The following is a 12160-nucleotide window of genomic DNA, read 5'->3' as shown; positions in this document are numbered from 1 at the left end:
CTTAGCATTCGAAGGGACGATCATCATTTAACCGTAGGCTATACCGGAGGGACATCGAGGGACGAAGGCAACATTCGAGGGACTATGATGATTTAACCGAAGGGTCTTTGCTAAGTGTATCCCCACATTCGCGGGACATGACCATAATACCATAATATCGTAGGGCAACAAAGAGAGGTCCAAGATCACCAAAATCAACGGCAATATTTTACAATCAATTAGGTAGTTGTAATCAATTAAGTAATTAAGTCCATATTATAATTAATTAAGTAATTAGGATGAATCTCCACATTAAAATCAATTAAGTAAATAGGATGAATTTCCACATTAAAATCAATTAGGTAATTAGGATGAATCTCCACGTGGGTATCCCACAAATAAAGTGGAATACCTAACAAGTTACCCTCTCCGGGAGTATGTGAACCCTTACAAAATTAGCAAACCGGTCAGAAAACTAAATCAGGGTGCAATCGAGAATTGCACCAAACAAAAAGAATACAGCGGTAGGACAGAATAGAACAGAACAGAACAGAAAAATCATAAAATAGAACGGAACAGCAAAATCCGCGACTGTCACGTTCGCTCCTGCCTCGCCTAGCGAAGGCTTAGCGAACGCTCGCTACATGCTCGCTTAGCGATGTGCTAGCGAGCGACTGCGGGTTTTGAATTTTAGACAGTACGATTTCAGTATGCTACACGCCCTTTGGCATCCAATACAGGAATTATATGGTTCAGCATTCAAGATATTCAGACACACTTAAATTCACATGCAAAACCTCAAATATGTTTATGAATTCAATTATAATATCGCATGCAAAACCTCAAATATGTTTATGAATTCAATTATAATATCACATGCAAATTAAGAACATAAAGCAGTAATAGTAATGCAAACCTGTTTGCAATTGAATTGCAACCTTGAGTTAGCAGGTCGGATTGAATTGGGCGGAGGTAACCTTGATGCCAAGGAGTTTCCTTCAGGGTTTCCTTTAGGGTTGCTCTGACTTCTCTGGGTTAGCCTCCAGGGTTTGCTGCGCCTTCTCTCGATCTCCCGTCTTCCTTCCGTTTTTGTTCCTCTTCTAAATGAAGTCCTTAGTATTTATAATGCTTTTTCGTGACCTAATGGGCTCAGAATGAAGCCCAGAATTTTCTGGTATTCGCAAGCTTCGCTGGGCGAGTGGCATAGCGAAGGGTTCGCTAGGCGAAGGTTTTGCTCGCCTAGCGAGCAGGCCAGTTTGGGCCATTTTCTGGATTTGGCCATCTGTGTGCTGGGCCTTTGTTCTTTTGGGATCAGTGCCTTGAAAAATAAGTTGGTGTGTCCTGAAAAATGCCTTGTAATATTAACGGGCAAATTTTGGGGTATGACATCTCCCTCTTAGATGCACACTCAACTTACAAAGTCAACCTACGAGAACCCAAATTTATACCCTCCCATATGGTAGTTGGTTCCAAACTCTACAAGAATGGTCCAAACAAATTTGCTGACCTTGTCTTGTACAAATCCATATTGAATGCTCTTTAGTATGCCACAATAACAAGACCATACATTTGTAGTGAAAAAGTATGTTAGTTCATGTCTTAACATCTTGAGTCTCATTGGACTATAGTAAAGAAAAACCTTATACATCTAAAAGGTACTATCACTTGGGGACTTCGTCTACAATCCATCACCAACCATATAGTTTCTTTGTTAGCCTATTGTGATGCAAAATAGGGATATGGAAATGATGGAAATAAGGCTCACGTAAAGAAATAACCTGTCATCTCCAGGTCAAGTACTGAAGCTGAGTACATAAGTCTTGCCCTTTCCACCTCATAAATACTTTAGGTTCAGTCTTTACTAATTGAACTCAATGTGTCTTACTTAACTCCTATTGTCCTGTATTATAATATGAGCACCATTGCTCTTGTTTATAAGCTTATTATTGATCCACATACAAAACACATGGAACTTAACTTGTTCTTTGGGAAAGAAAAAGTGCTCAGCAAGCAACTCAAAGCCATTATTCTACCCGATCAATCTCTAAATGTTGATATACTCACCAAGGCACTTCCTCCCTGTAGATTTGAAAATCTCTTAAGCGAATTCATTATATGTGACTTTGTGACTATGCTCAATCATTCACCATGCACCTTACGGGAGGGGGGATGGGAGTTATTAAAAGAGTTACTCATGTAATATTGTAGGATTTATTAAGTAAGCTCAAATGAGCTTACTTTGGACATGTTGTACACTAACATAACCTTTGTAACTAACTGTAATTGAATAGTCTAATACAATTAGATATAATAAGTACATATCCAACAACTGTTAGTCTATCCTAGACTTTACCTTCTACATAGGCAACCAATTAGATCTATAAATATATGTGATCTAATGTAATTACAAATCAATCAATTAGATCTATAAATATATGTGATCCAATGTAATTACAAATCAATCAAATACAATTTAAATTTTGTCATAAAAATTCTAAGAGAGTCATGGTTAATATTCAATATTTTTACAATTTAATATCTAATATCCTAAATACACTTTTTTTTTATAAATTTTAAATTCAAAATTTCTAAAATAAATAAAATTAACTTTTAATTATAAACTTAAAATATTTTTTTTAATAACAATATTTTTTTCTAAAATAAACTTTTTTCTAACAAAGTGATTTTCTAAAACAAGCAATATATTTTTTTTATATATCATCTGATTGTCAAAACAACGTCTTATTTTTTTATTACAAAGGTAAAGGATCATTAGAAAAAACCCTAGTAGGGTTTTGCGTGTTTGGATTTCATATTTCTGTTTTTTTAAATCAATTTCAAAAACATAATGATTATGGATTCTTTAACCATTGAATAACTCTAATTTTTGAACACAAAATTAGTGAGACATTCCACATTTTTATTGTTTGGATTGCCGAAACAATAAATGAGTATAGAGAATTCGCACTACATCAAATTTTTGAGATTTTCAATATTTTTACAAATCAACGTGTTTAGGGGTGTGACGAGATCTCTCTTATTAATGAGAGGTGTAAGTCACAATCTTCCGTAAACTTTCTTACAAACTCAATAAAATATTCCTTATTTAATTTTAATCAAAACTTCAGATCTAATTTTGAAGACATTCAAGTAAGTTTTGAAGAACACTTACGACATACCTCTAAGTTAATTACCAACATCTTATTTAAAGTGAATGTAGTAATCATAAAGTTCAGAAGACAAATATGTTAATAGTCTTAATAACTCCAAAAAAAATCCTTCATTGAAAAATAATGTTGAAGAAACGGGATTTTTCTCCAACAATTGATGCATTCCATTGAAAGTTAAATGATCTTTGAAATGTTATGGAAAAATGATCTCTCACACCTATTGATAAGAGTTTTATTTCTTTTTTCGTTTTTTTCATTTTTATCTATTGAAAATTTTATTAGGGTTTTCACATTAGGGTCATGGACTTAGTCTTCGAATATTTTTATTGTATTCATTTAGACACCAAATTTCAATTAATATTTGATCAAAAATGCGAATGTACAATATTAAATTAGAATATATAATTTTTCTATTGAATATTAAAGATCGCATTTTTTTTAATCGCAATCGTGAGAGGTATTAGTGTCTATCGAAGACAAAATAGATAAACTAACTCTATTAGCTCATAATCCACCAAGATTATCTCATATATATATATATATATATATATATATATATATATATATATATATATATATATATATATATATATATATATATATATATATATATATATATATATATATATATATATATATATGCAAAGTGGTAACGTTTTCTGGTTTATGTCTGTTCCATCTATTAGATTAGGATGTCTATATTAATCCAAAATCATCTAAATCAAACCACAAATATTTTAGTCTTTGGATTAGATATTAAATATTTAGTTAAAGAGTTTTAGGTTCAATGCCTTACAAACTAATTGTGGTATAGAAGTGTTTATTTGTTTTCACGTGACTCTCCTATGAATCGTCTCTCATTTAGGTTGCCACTACTTTCAACTTCACCTAAATTGTTCTTTTTCATTAGGAAGTTGTTAACTTCACGATTATGGATCACAAACTAAACAAGTTAGTGAAATAGCCTTATTGTTAAGTGGCATTAGCATGAAACAATGGTTGTTTAATTTAATTAACCACTTGATCAATGAAACTTTTATGATATAACTTGAATGTTGTGTGTATACATAATTTAACCATTCTAATGAACAATTTTGGTATTGGTACAATATTCTAATAAAAGTTGTTTCTCCTTAACAACAATTTTTTTATATATATACAAAACTAGAACATGAAATTTATATGTTTATGAGCCAAAATGCTGTCAAAAATAAAAATTGATAAAAAATTATTCTATAAAATGTTATTATTAATATACTTGATATGAATGTATAATTTATATCAAAAAATTTTAAAAAATCTTGAAGGATATTCGTCATTCACCCATCATGTCTTTTTCATCTTATAGTTCAAAGTCGGGAATGTTCCTCCGTCAAAAGATTAACAAATTTCAAATCTATACACTTAACTAATTTATTGAGGTAACTTTTTTAAAAAAAGGAAATGGATTAATAAACCAAACTTGACAAAGAGATGTCTCTAATGTCGTCACTAACCCTCGACCATTAGTACCAACAAGCATGCTTTTAGATCCTTGAAGCATGCGTTTTTATTATAGGAAAAAGTCTCTTGATTAAAAATATTTGATTATTTTGACAATCAGTCTACATTTTCGAGGACATTCTTTGTGTTCTATCATTGACACCGATTTTGTTATGTTGAATATTGTTTTATTTAGTATAAAATTTTCTAACAAACCTTTCGACGTCCTTAGAAATCGGGAGATCTAGGTATTTTTGTGGAGTGAGGTTTAGGGAATGAGTTTTATAAATGTTTAAGTTTTCACATTTTTAATTAATATGAACTATTATTCATCCTACTCACACTTATTACATTCTCAATAGATATGTGATGTATTTCTCACTTATACGTTACTCTTAACCAAAATTGATGATTCTCCTTGTGACCTAATAATCCAAACCTCACAATCTATAATAATATGTTTAGTTATACTACAAATTTCATACAACATTGTATTCGGTGTAACAACATTAACATTTCATTCATCAAATTTATGAAACATGACATTTACATCTAAAGCGTAAAAATCATAGTTACCTCCTTTCTGTGGAGGTTGAGACAATCATTGGGCCACCGGTATTAATTTTGTGTCATATCTTTAATGAGACATATTCTTTCATAATTTTTTTGTTCATTAACACCCATGTAACGCCATCAACAATCATCCTTATGATGTATGCAAGACCATGGTTGAATGTGTACACAATATATCCTTTCTTTATACTATGGCAATGTAACATACTTAGCATTTTCTTAAAACTATCACAAGCCTTTGTATAATGAGTTTTTGTCATTCTTAGCAAAAACATGTAATTTGGTTTCTCATTGGTGCAACTTTGCTCGTAGGAAAAACATTTTGCAACAAATGCTTGAAACAAACTGCTCCCATGTGGTAATAGAACATGCAACTAAATAATGCAACCAAACTCTAAAATCTTCCTCAATAAAACAAAAAAGAAAAGAGCCTTAGTCTTGTGGCACCGTTAGCAACACCATTCATCTTAAAAGTATCATAATATTCTAGACAAATATTAAATGTAAATTTGGACTATCAGTTAGAGAACTTGAAATATGATTCTATTGCACATTGCATAACAAATTGGGGTTCAATTCGAAAATATTATACGAGACACAATTGATTAAGATACAATCCATCTCAAATTCACTCAACTCGATTCAAAATATAAAAAACAACTGATTAAGAAATAATTTTGTAATTTGTATTTTTATGCATATTAATAACCTATGTGAATGAACCCAAACCAATTCAATAAAATGCACTAATTAATTATAATGAACATGATTTTTTTAATCTTAAATTTTTAATTTAATATTTTTATTATTTGATCATTTGTTGTTTTGTACTTTTTTTTGTTTTTAATAAATAAAATATTTGTGTTTTTTTTTGGAATAGTCATGATAAGCAATATTATGTTATTTTTTAAATTTGAATGTTGTTGTAGATATTGATTTATGTTATAAATTATGTGTTTTGTTAATGAGATTTGATAAAAACTCACTATTTATTTAAATATGATTACAAAAGGATTAAATTATGTAAATTAAGAAAGAAACAACAAAATTATTTGAATTTTAAAGGGTATTAGTTTTGTTTGATTTTTCTTAAATTATTGCAAAACATGACTCGAAGAAATGAAAAAATAGATTTAACTTTTAGTTTCTACTTGTTATTATTCATCAACGGAGACTTATGAAAGTTTTATAATTAAAAAAAAATTATATTATACAGCATAACTCAATATCAAGAGCTCGAAAGTTATCGGGAGAAAATTTTCACTTTATCTGTCCTTATTTGACTTCTCAATGAGAAAAAGTGTAGAATATATGTGTTATTTATAAATAAAATTAGGCTAAAAATATAAAATGAAATCAATCTGTTTAAGAAAGATTTTATTTAACCTGATTCTACCAATTTCTTAGAGCTCAAGCTAATGAATCTCGATGGATTCATGACTTTGTGAATTTAGATAAAAAAAATATTTTAAATAAATAAAAACAATCTAATAATGGTAAAAGATTTTAATTTTTTTAATGATTTTTTGAGATTTTATACATAGAATAATGATTTTAATGAAAAATAATATTTTAAAAAACGAATTAATAACAAATACGAAAATTTATAATAAAATGATAAAAAAAATGTTATTTTTGTGATTTTTAAAGGAAAAGTAAATAAAAGAGAAAAAATCACAAAAAGTGAGAAATGTGAGATTCGAGCTCATGATCATCCCCTTATAACTCCCTAACTCCTTTTAGAATTAACAAAATCATTCCATTTATTCAAAATAAAATTACATTAGCGAGTATATAATAATCTTAATAATAATCCTAATAACCCTATTATGACCCTAATTAAATAATATATTAATTAATAATAATTTAATTAATAAAAAAATTAATTTAATCCTAATTAATCCCATTAATCTATTACTAAATAACAATAATATAATTTAATATTAATATGTAAAAAAAGTAAAAATAATACTAATATTAATCTATCCCCATTTAACTAATAACGTTATCATAATCTATTCTACCCCTGCTATTAAAACAAATAATCCCCCTAATTATTACTTTTTACTAATGTGTTTTAATAAGACAAAATGTCCTAGTTACTAATGGTAATATCCCTCTAGCATAACTCCCAAAATTATTATGTTCCAAACAACATCCTTGAATTAAAACAAATCCATAAGAGGGACTAAAAAGTCAAAATGACCCCCTTTGACTTTTTATGTCATTAAAGTTGACCAGATGTCTTATAAAGGGTCTTAAACATGTCAATGATCTAGATTCTAAGTCAATAACAAGAAATAAATAGTGGTCAAAATTTGGGGTACGACACGTTGATATGAACTTCGAAACTTCCTCGCCAACAACTCAAGAAACAACATTGATCCATCCAACAATCTGCACTTTTGCAATCAGTAACAAGCCAAACCAATCTCCCACACCTGAAACATCTTAAAGAAGCAGAAGCTTCTCCCCACTTGTTTCAATCGTGATCCTGCAGATAAGTGGTTAGGAAAGCAAACAAGCACCAACCGTATTTCACACACATGTCGAGTACTAGGGAACAAACAACATTACAAACTCTGGCTGGATGGACCGACTTGCTCTGATACCACTATGTAACACCCTAAAACCCCATATACAAATTATCACATAACTTAATAAAAATTATAACCACATAGGGTGCCACTCACATCAAACATATCCTGCTCCTTAACACGACTGACATTATTTAATATAAAACCTATCATCGCATGCTCACCTTCACTAAGGACATCATTACAGCAAAATCATCATTAAAAAAATAATATAAAGGTATAGCATCTCGTGACATTTAGTTTTAACTTCAACTTTCATAACATAAATAAAATGGGTTATATCAATCAACTCCAACGAATCAGTTGAAATCTCCACGAAAACAAAAACAATATTTACTTTAACATAAACAACATAATAAGTAAAACAAACGTTCCCAATCCAATGTTACATAATCAGAGCAAGACACCATTAATCATAATGATAAACTAAGAAAGTATTCAAAGAGCCAACTTCCACTTACTTCATCATAATCTACCCCTTAGTATCTGTATGATGCTCATATAAAGACAACATTCAAACAGAAGGGGTGAGAAATACATTCAAATAATAAACGACACATAAACAATTTAGAGTAGATTAATCAATACAATTCAAACATAATCCATTATACAACACAACATATATATTCAAGTTTCATCCACTTCACAATAATACACAATCTATATGCAATGTGACTCTCAACAACATTATAGACTCATTTTCATGCGGTACCGATCTCAACAATGGTTCCAATTATGAACCGGGTTCCAATCAACTACGGACCCATGAGCCCCACGTCGAGCTCCTAGACTCAACATCAAGCTTGGGATAATTACTGATCACCAACATCGAAACATGTAATCACCTTTTTCACAACAACAACTCATGATGCATGAATGAATGTATGCATCATCATAATAACTTAACAACACAAACGGTATCACATCAACCACATAATTTCCTGTACAACATCAGCAGAATAGTTTCACATCGAAACCATGAATCTCAACTCAACATGTCATCAAAACACAACAATCAAACAACTCGCAATTATATTAGCAATTTACCACATCAATTCATCAACAACGAAAAATTAATGTTTTGCTAAACAGTTCATCACATCATCATGAAAATCATTTAATCATGCCAAACTCTCACTATCATTGTGTATTTTAGCGTGCCATCTTCCCAACACTTCAAACGACATCTAAATCAGACTTACAAAATGAAAGTTATGACCAAAATCGTCGGGGTATGTCAACTAATTCGAAAACATATTTTTCTCAAAATTGTATTGTGCAATCAATTGCAATCAGGGTACAATCGATTATCACTGAAGAATCTTCTAAAAGTTTTCATCGTGCAATCAATTGCAGTTAGGGTGTAATCAATTTCACTGAAGAAGTTTTCCAAAATTTGCACTAGTGCAATCGATTGCAATTAGGGTGTAATCGATTGTAGCCGGAGGATTTAAAAAAAAATAGTTTTCTCTGTTACGATTGTAGAAACAATTCTAACCTCTCAAACCTTATACCAGTCCCAAATTAATCCACCAAAAACTCTCAAAATCACTTTCTAACATCACTAATGAATCAAACATAATAAAATCAAACAACTACAATTTTTCTTCATGATTTCATCACCAAAATTTATGCCTAAAAACCTCAAATTTTCATCAATTCTCAAGAACACAACAACCACATATCAATACACACAATTGTAAATAAAAACATAGCATATGAAAACAATACTATCATCATAAATTCTCCAATATTCATCAGGGTAACAACAATCCTATTGGAGGTTAAGGGAACCTCTCAACTCATTCAAGATTTAGCACCCATAGATGAACAATTCTCCATACCTTACGATTGCAGAAAATTCTTGATCGACCATTGACTTTTCCTCTCCCAAACCATAAGTCTCTTTTCACTTTTCTCTCAAAACACGTATTGTAACATCTATCCCCTCACAATTCTCTTTTTTATTTAAAAACTTGATTCCCTCGCTAGCATGTCCCCATCTTAACCTTAATATTTTTCCATAATGCCTACATTGTCCTCACTTACTCAACATAAGTCCAATATTGTCCTTCCCCTATTTGTTTTCTATTTTTATTTTATTTTATTATTCAAATTTTATTACTTTTTTAATTATTCGAATTTTATTACTCACATTTTTCAATTAATAATTAAAACTCTAACATTTTTAATTATTCTACCACTTGTACACTATCCTTCTCGACCATCCATCAACACCTCACACACATAAAACACATAATTCACACAAAATACATAATTGAATCAAATAAAATACGGCAAAATATTCTATGTGAAAACAACAACGTGTTACATCTTCCCTATAAACTTTAAAGACATCTCACATTTGATATTTAAAAATCTTATTCATTAACTTTTAGTGGTTGAGTCTAAAAGGAATTGTATTCAAGATGTAATTACTAATTTTGGTAAAGAAATTCGTTTTTGCATAGCCCTTAGAATCCAATGGTATGGAGTTATAATCAAAATACACGTCCATGAATGATAAAATTTAAATTCAAACCATTATCCACTAGTTTATCAAAATTGGTGAGGGGGTATTGTTACCAACCTTATTGAAAATTAAAAAATTAGATAGCCAAGTGTCCTATAGACATTTTTAAGATGTCCTATAGACATTTTTATGTATTCTTCCTTGTCACTTGGCTTTAACGTTATGCCATACACTATGCATATTTAATAATTTAGTGATTAATTTAAAGCGTTAAACATATATTTTTATTTTATCATCTTAATTATTTATGAAAAATTCTAGTAATTCAGTAAGTACATTTTAGAAAATAATATTTAGCTATGAATGGGTAGAATAATATATGTAGATGATTTTTATTTTATTTTATAAATGAGTCTAATTAAGTAATAATGGAGGCGTATCTATAAAATTAATTATTGGGCTTTAATTCTCATGCACCCTCTATTTCATAAGAACAATTGTTAATTTCAACTCAGTTATGTGTCAATCTCTCTTCCTCTCAATACACGAATCACTTAATTTCAAGGTGTCTGAAAATGTTTCTCAACCCATGGATAACCTTCAAAAATCTTCCAATTATTATATTAGAAATCTATAAAATCCTCTCTCTCGGTCTCTATAAATTTTTCTCTCTAACAAACCAGGAACGCCTGGCGAAAAACGACAAAAATACTTAATTTGGTTTCACACTTCAATTCTGCATGCTTTGTTCACGAGGAAATGGTAAAACTACAACAAAGCAACCTTCCACATGTCTCACACATGAGGTAGAACAAAAAAATCTCTAACTTTTAACAGCAAATGAGATTTTATGACACACAAAAAAAATATCCTCACTTCGTTCAAATTGATGGTGATACCAATTTATCCATCAACCATCTTTTTTGTATTTCATTCCTTCAATCACTCTTCAAAAAAAATAGTTACATATAAGAAATACTTGAACCTTAACCTAGATAATGACTTGGTCGACACATTCATTATATTGCATTGCAAAGCAATTTTCTGAACCACAGTATATTTTGATTCAATTATGTCTCTAATAAAGTGCATACAAATTTTAATGTGTTTGTCCTCTCATGATACACTTGATAATTATCTAAGTGGATTGCCCATTAACTATCACAATGTATCTTTGTACATTCTTAAAATATTTATAACTCCACAAGCATACCTATTAACCGTCTGAGTTGCTTAACCCCCTCAACCAGAAAAATACACCTCGCTTGACTTGTAGATAAAAAGATAACAAATTTGATTTTTTTCCAAGATAAAAAGATAACAAATTTGATTTTTTTCCAACTTTTATTTATTCCAAATAATATAAACACAAAATCTGACAAGAATTTTTAGTATCGACATTCACTGCATAGTTCTCATCCACAACACCCTCCAAAACATATTTCCTTTGAGTTGTCTTTTGTGTACTTCAAACCATCCCTTAAGAATTAATTAAAATATCTCACCATCCACTTTAAATCTTCCTTATGCACTCGACCTGAATTTTTCATAAATTGACTTACAATACTTATGACATATGCTATAAACTATCATATACATGATGTTTCCAACCCTACTTGCATATGAAGTATTATCTATCTCCTTATTTTCATATTTAGTTTGGGTAGGACAAAAAGTTTAGTGTGATTACTCAAATGAGCGTTGAAGGTTTCAATATCAACCATTCTAAAGTCTCTCACTATTTTCTTCAAATAACTAGATTTAGATACAAATAATTATATATTTTAGATTAAAGTGATGCGCAAGTATAACCGTTAGTTGATTTCGATGATGACAACTCTCAAGAATATTTTAAAGATGATAATCCCTTAAGTCAATTGACTTTT

The sequence above is a fragment of the Lathyrus oleraceus genome, chromosome 5 (genome assembly GCF_024323335.1).
Source record: "Lathyrus oleraceus cultivar Zhongwan6 chromosome 5, CAAS_Psat_ZW6_1.0, whole genome shotgun sequence".
In the NCBI taxonomy this organism is placed as follows: domain Eukaryota; kingdom Viridiplantae; phylum Streptophyta; class Magnoliopsida; order Fabales; family Fabaceae; genus Lathyrus; species Lathyrus oleraceus.
This window is presented reverse-complemented; position numbering follows the sequence as displayed.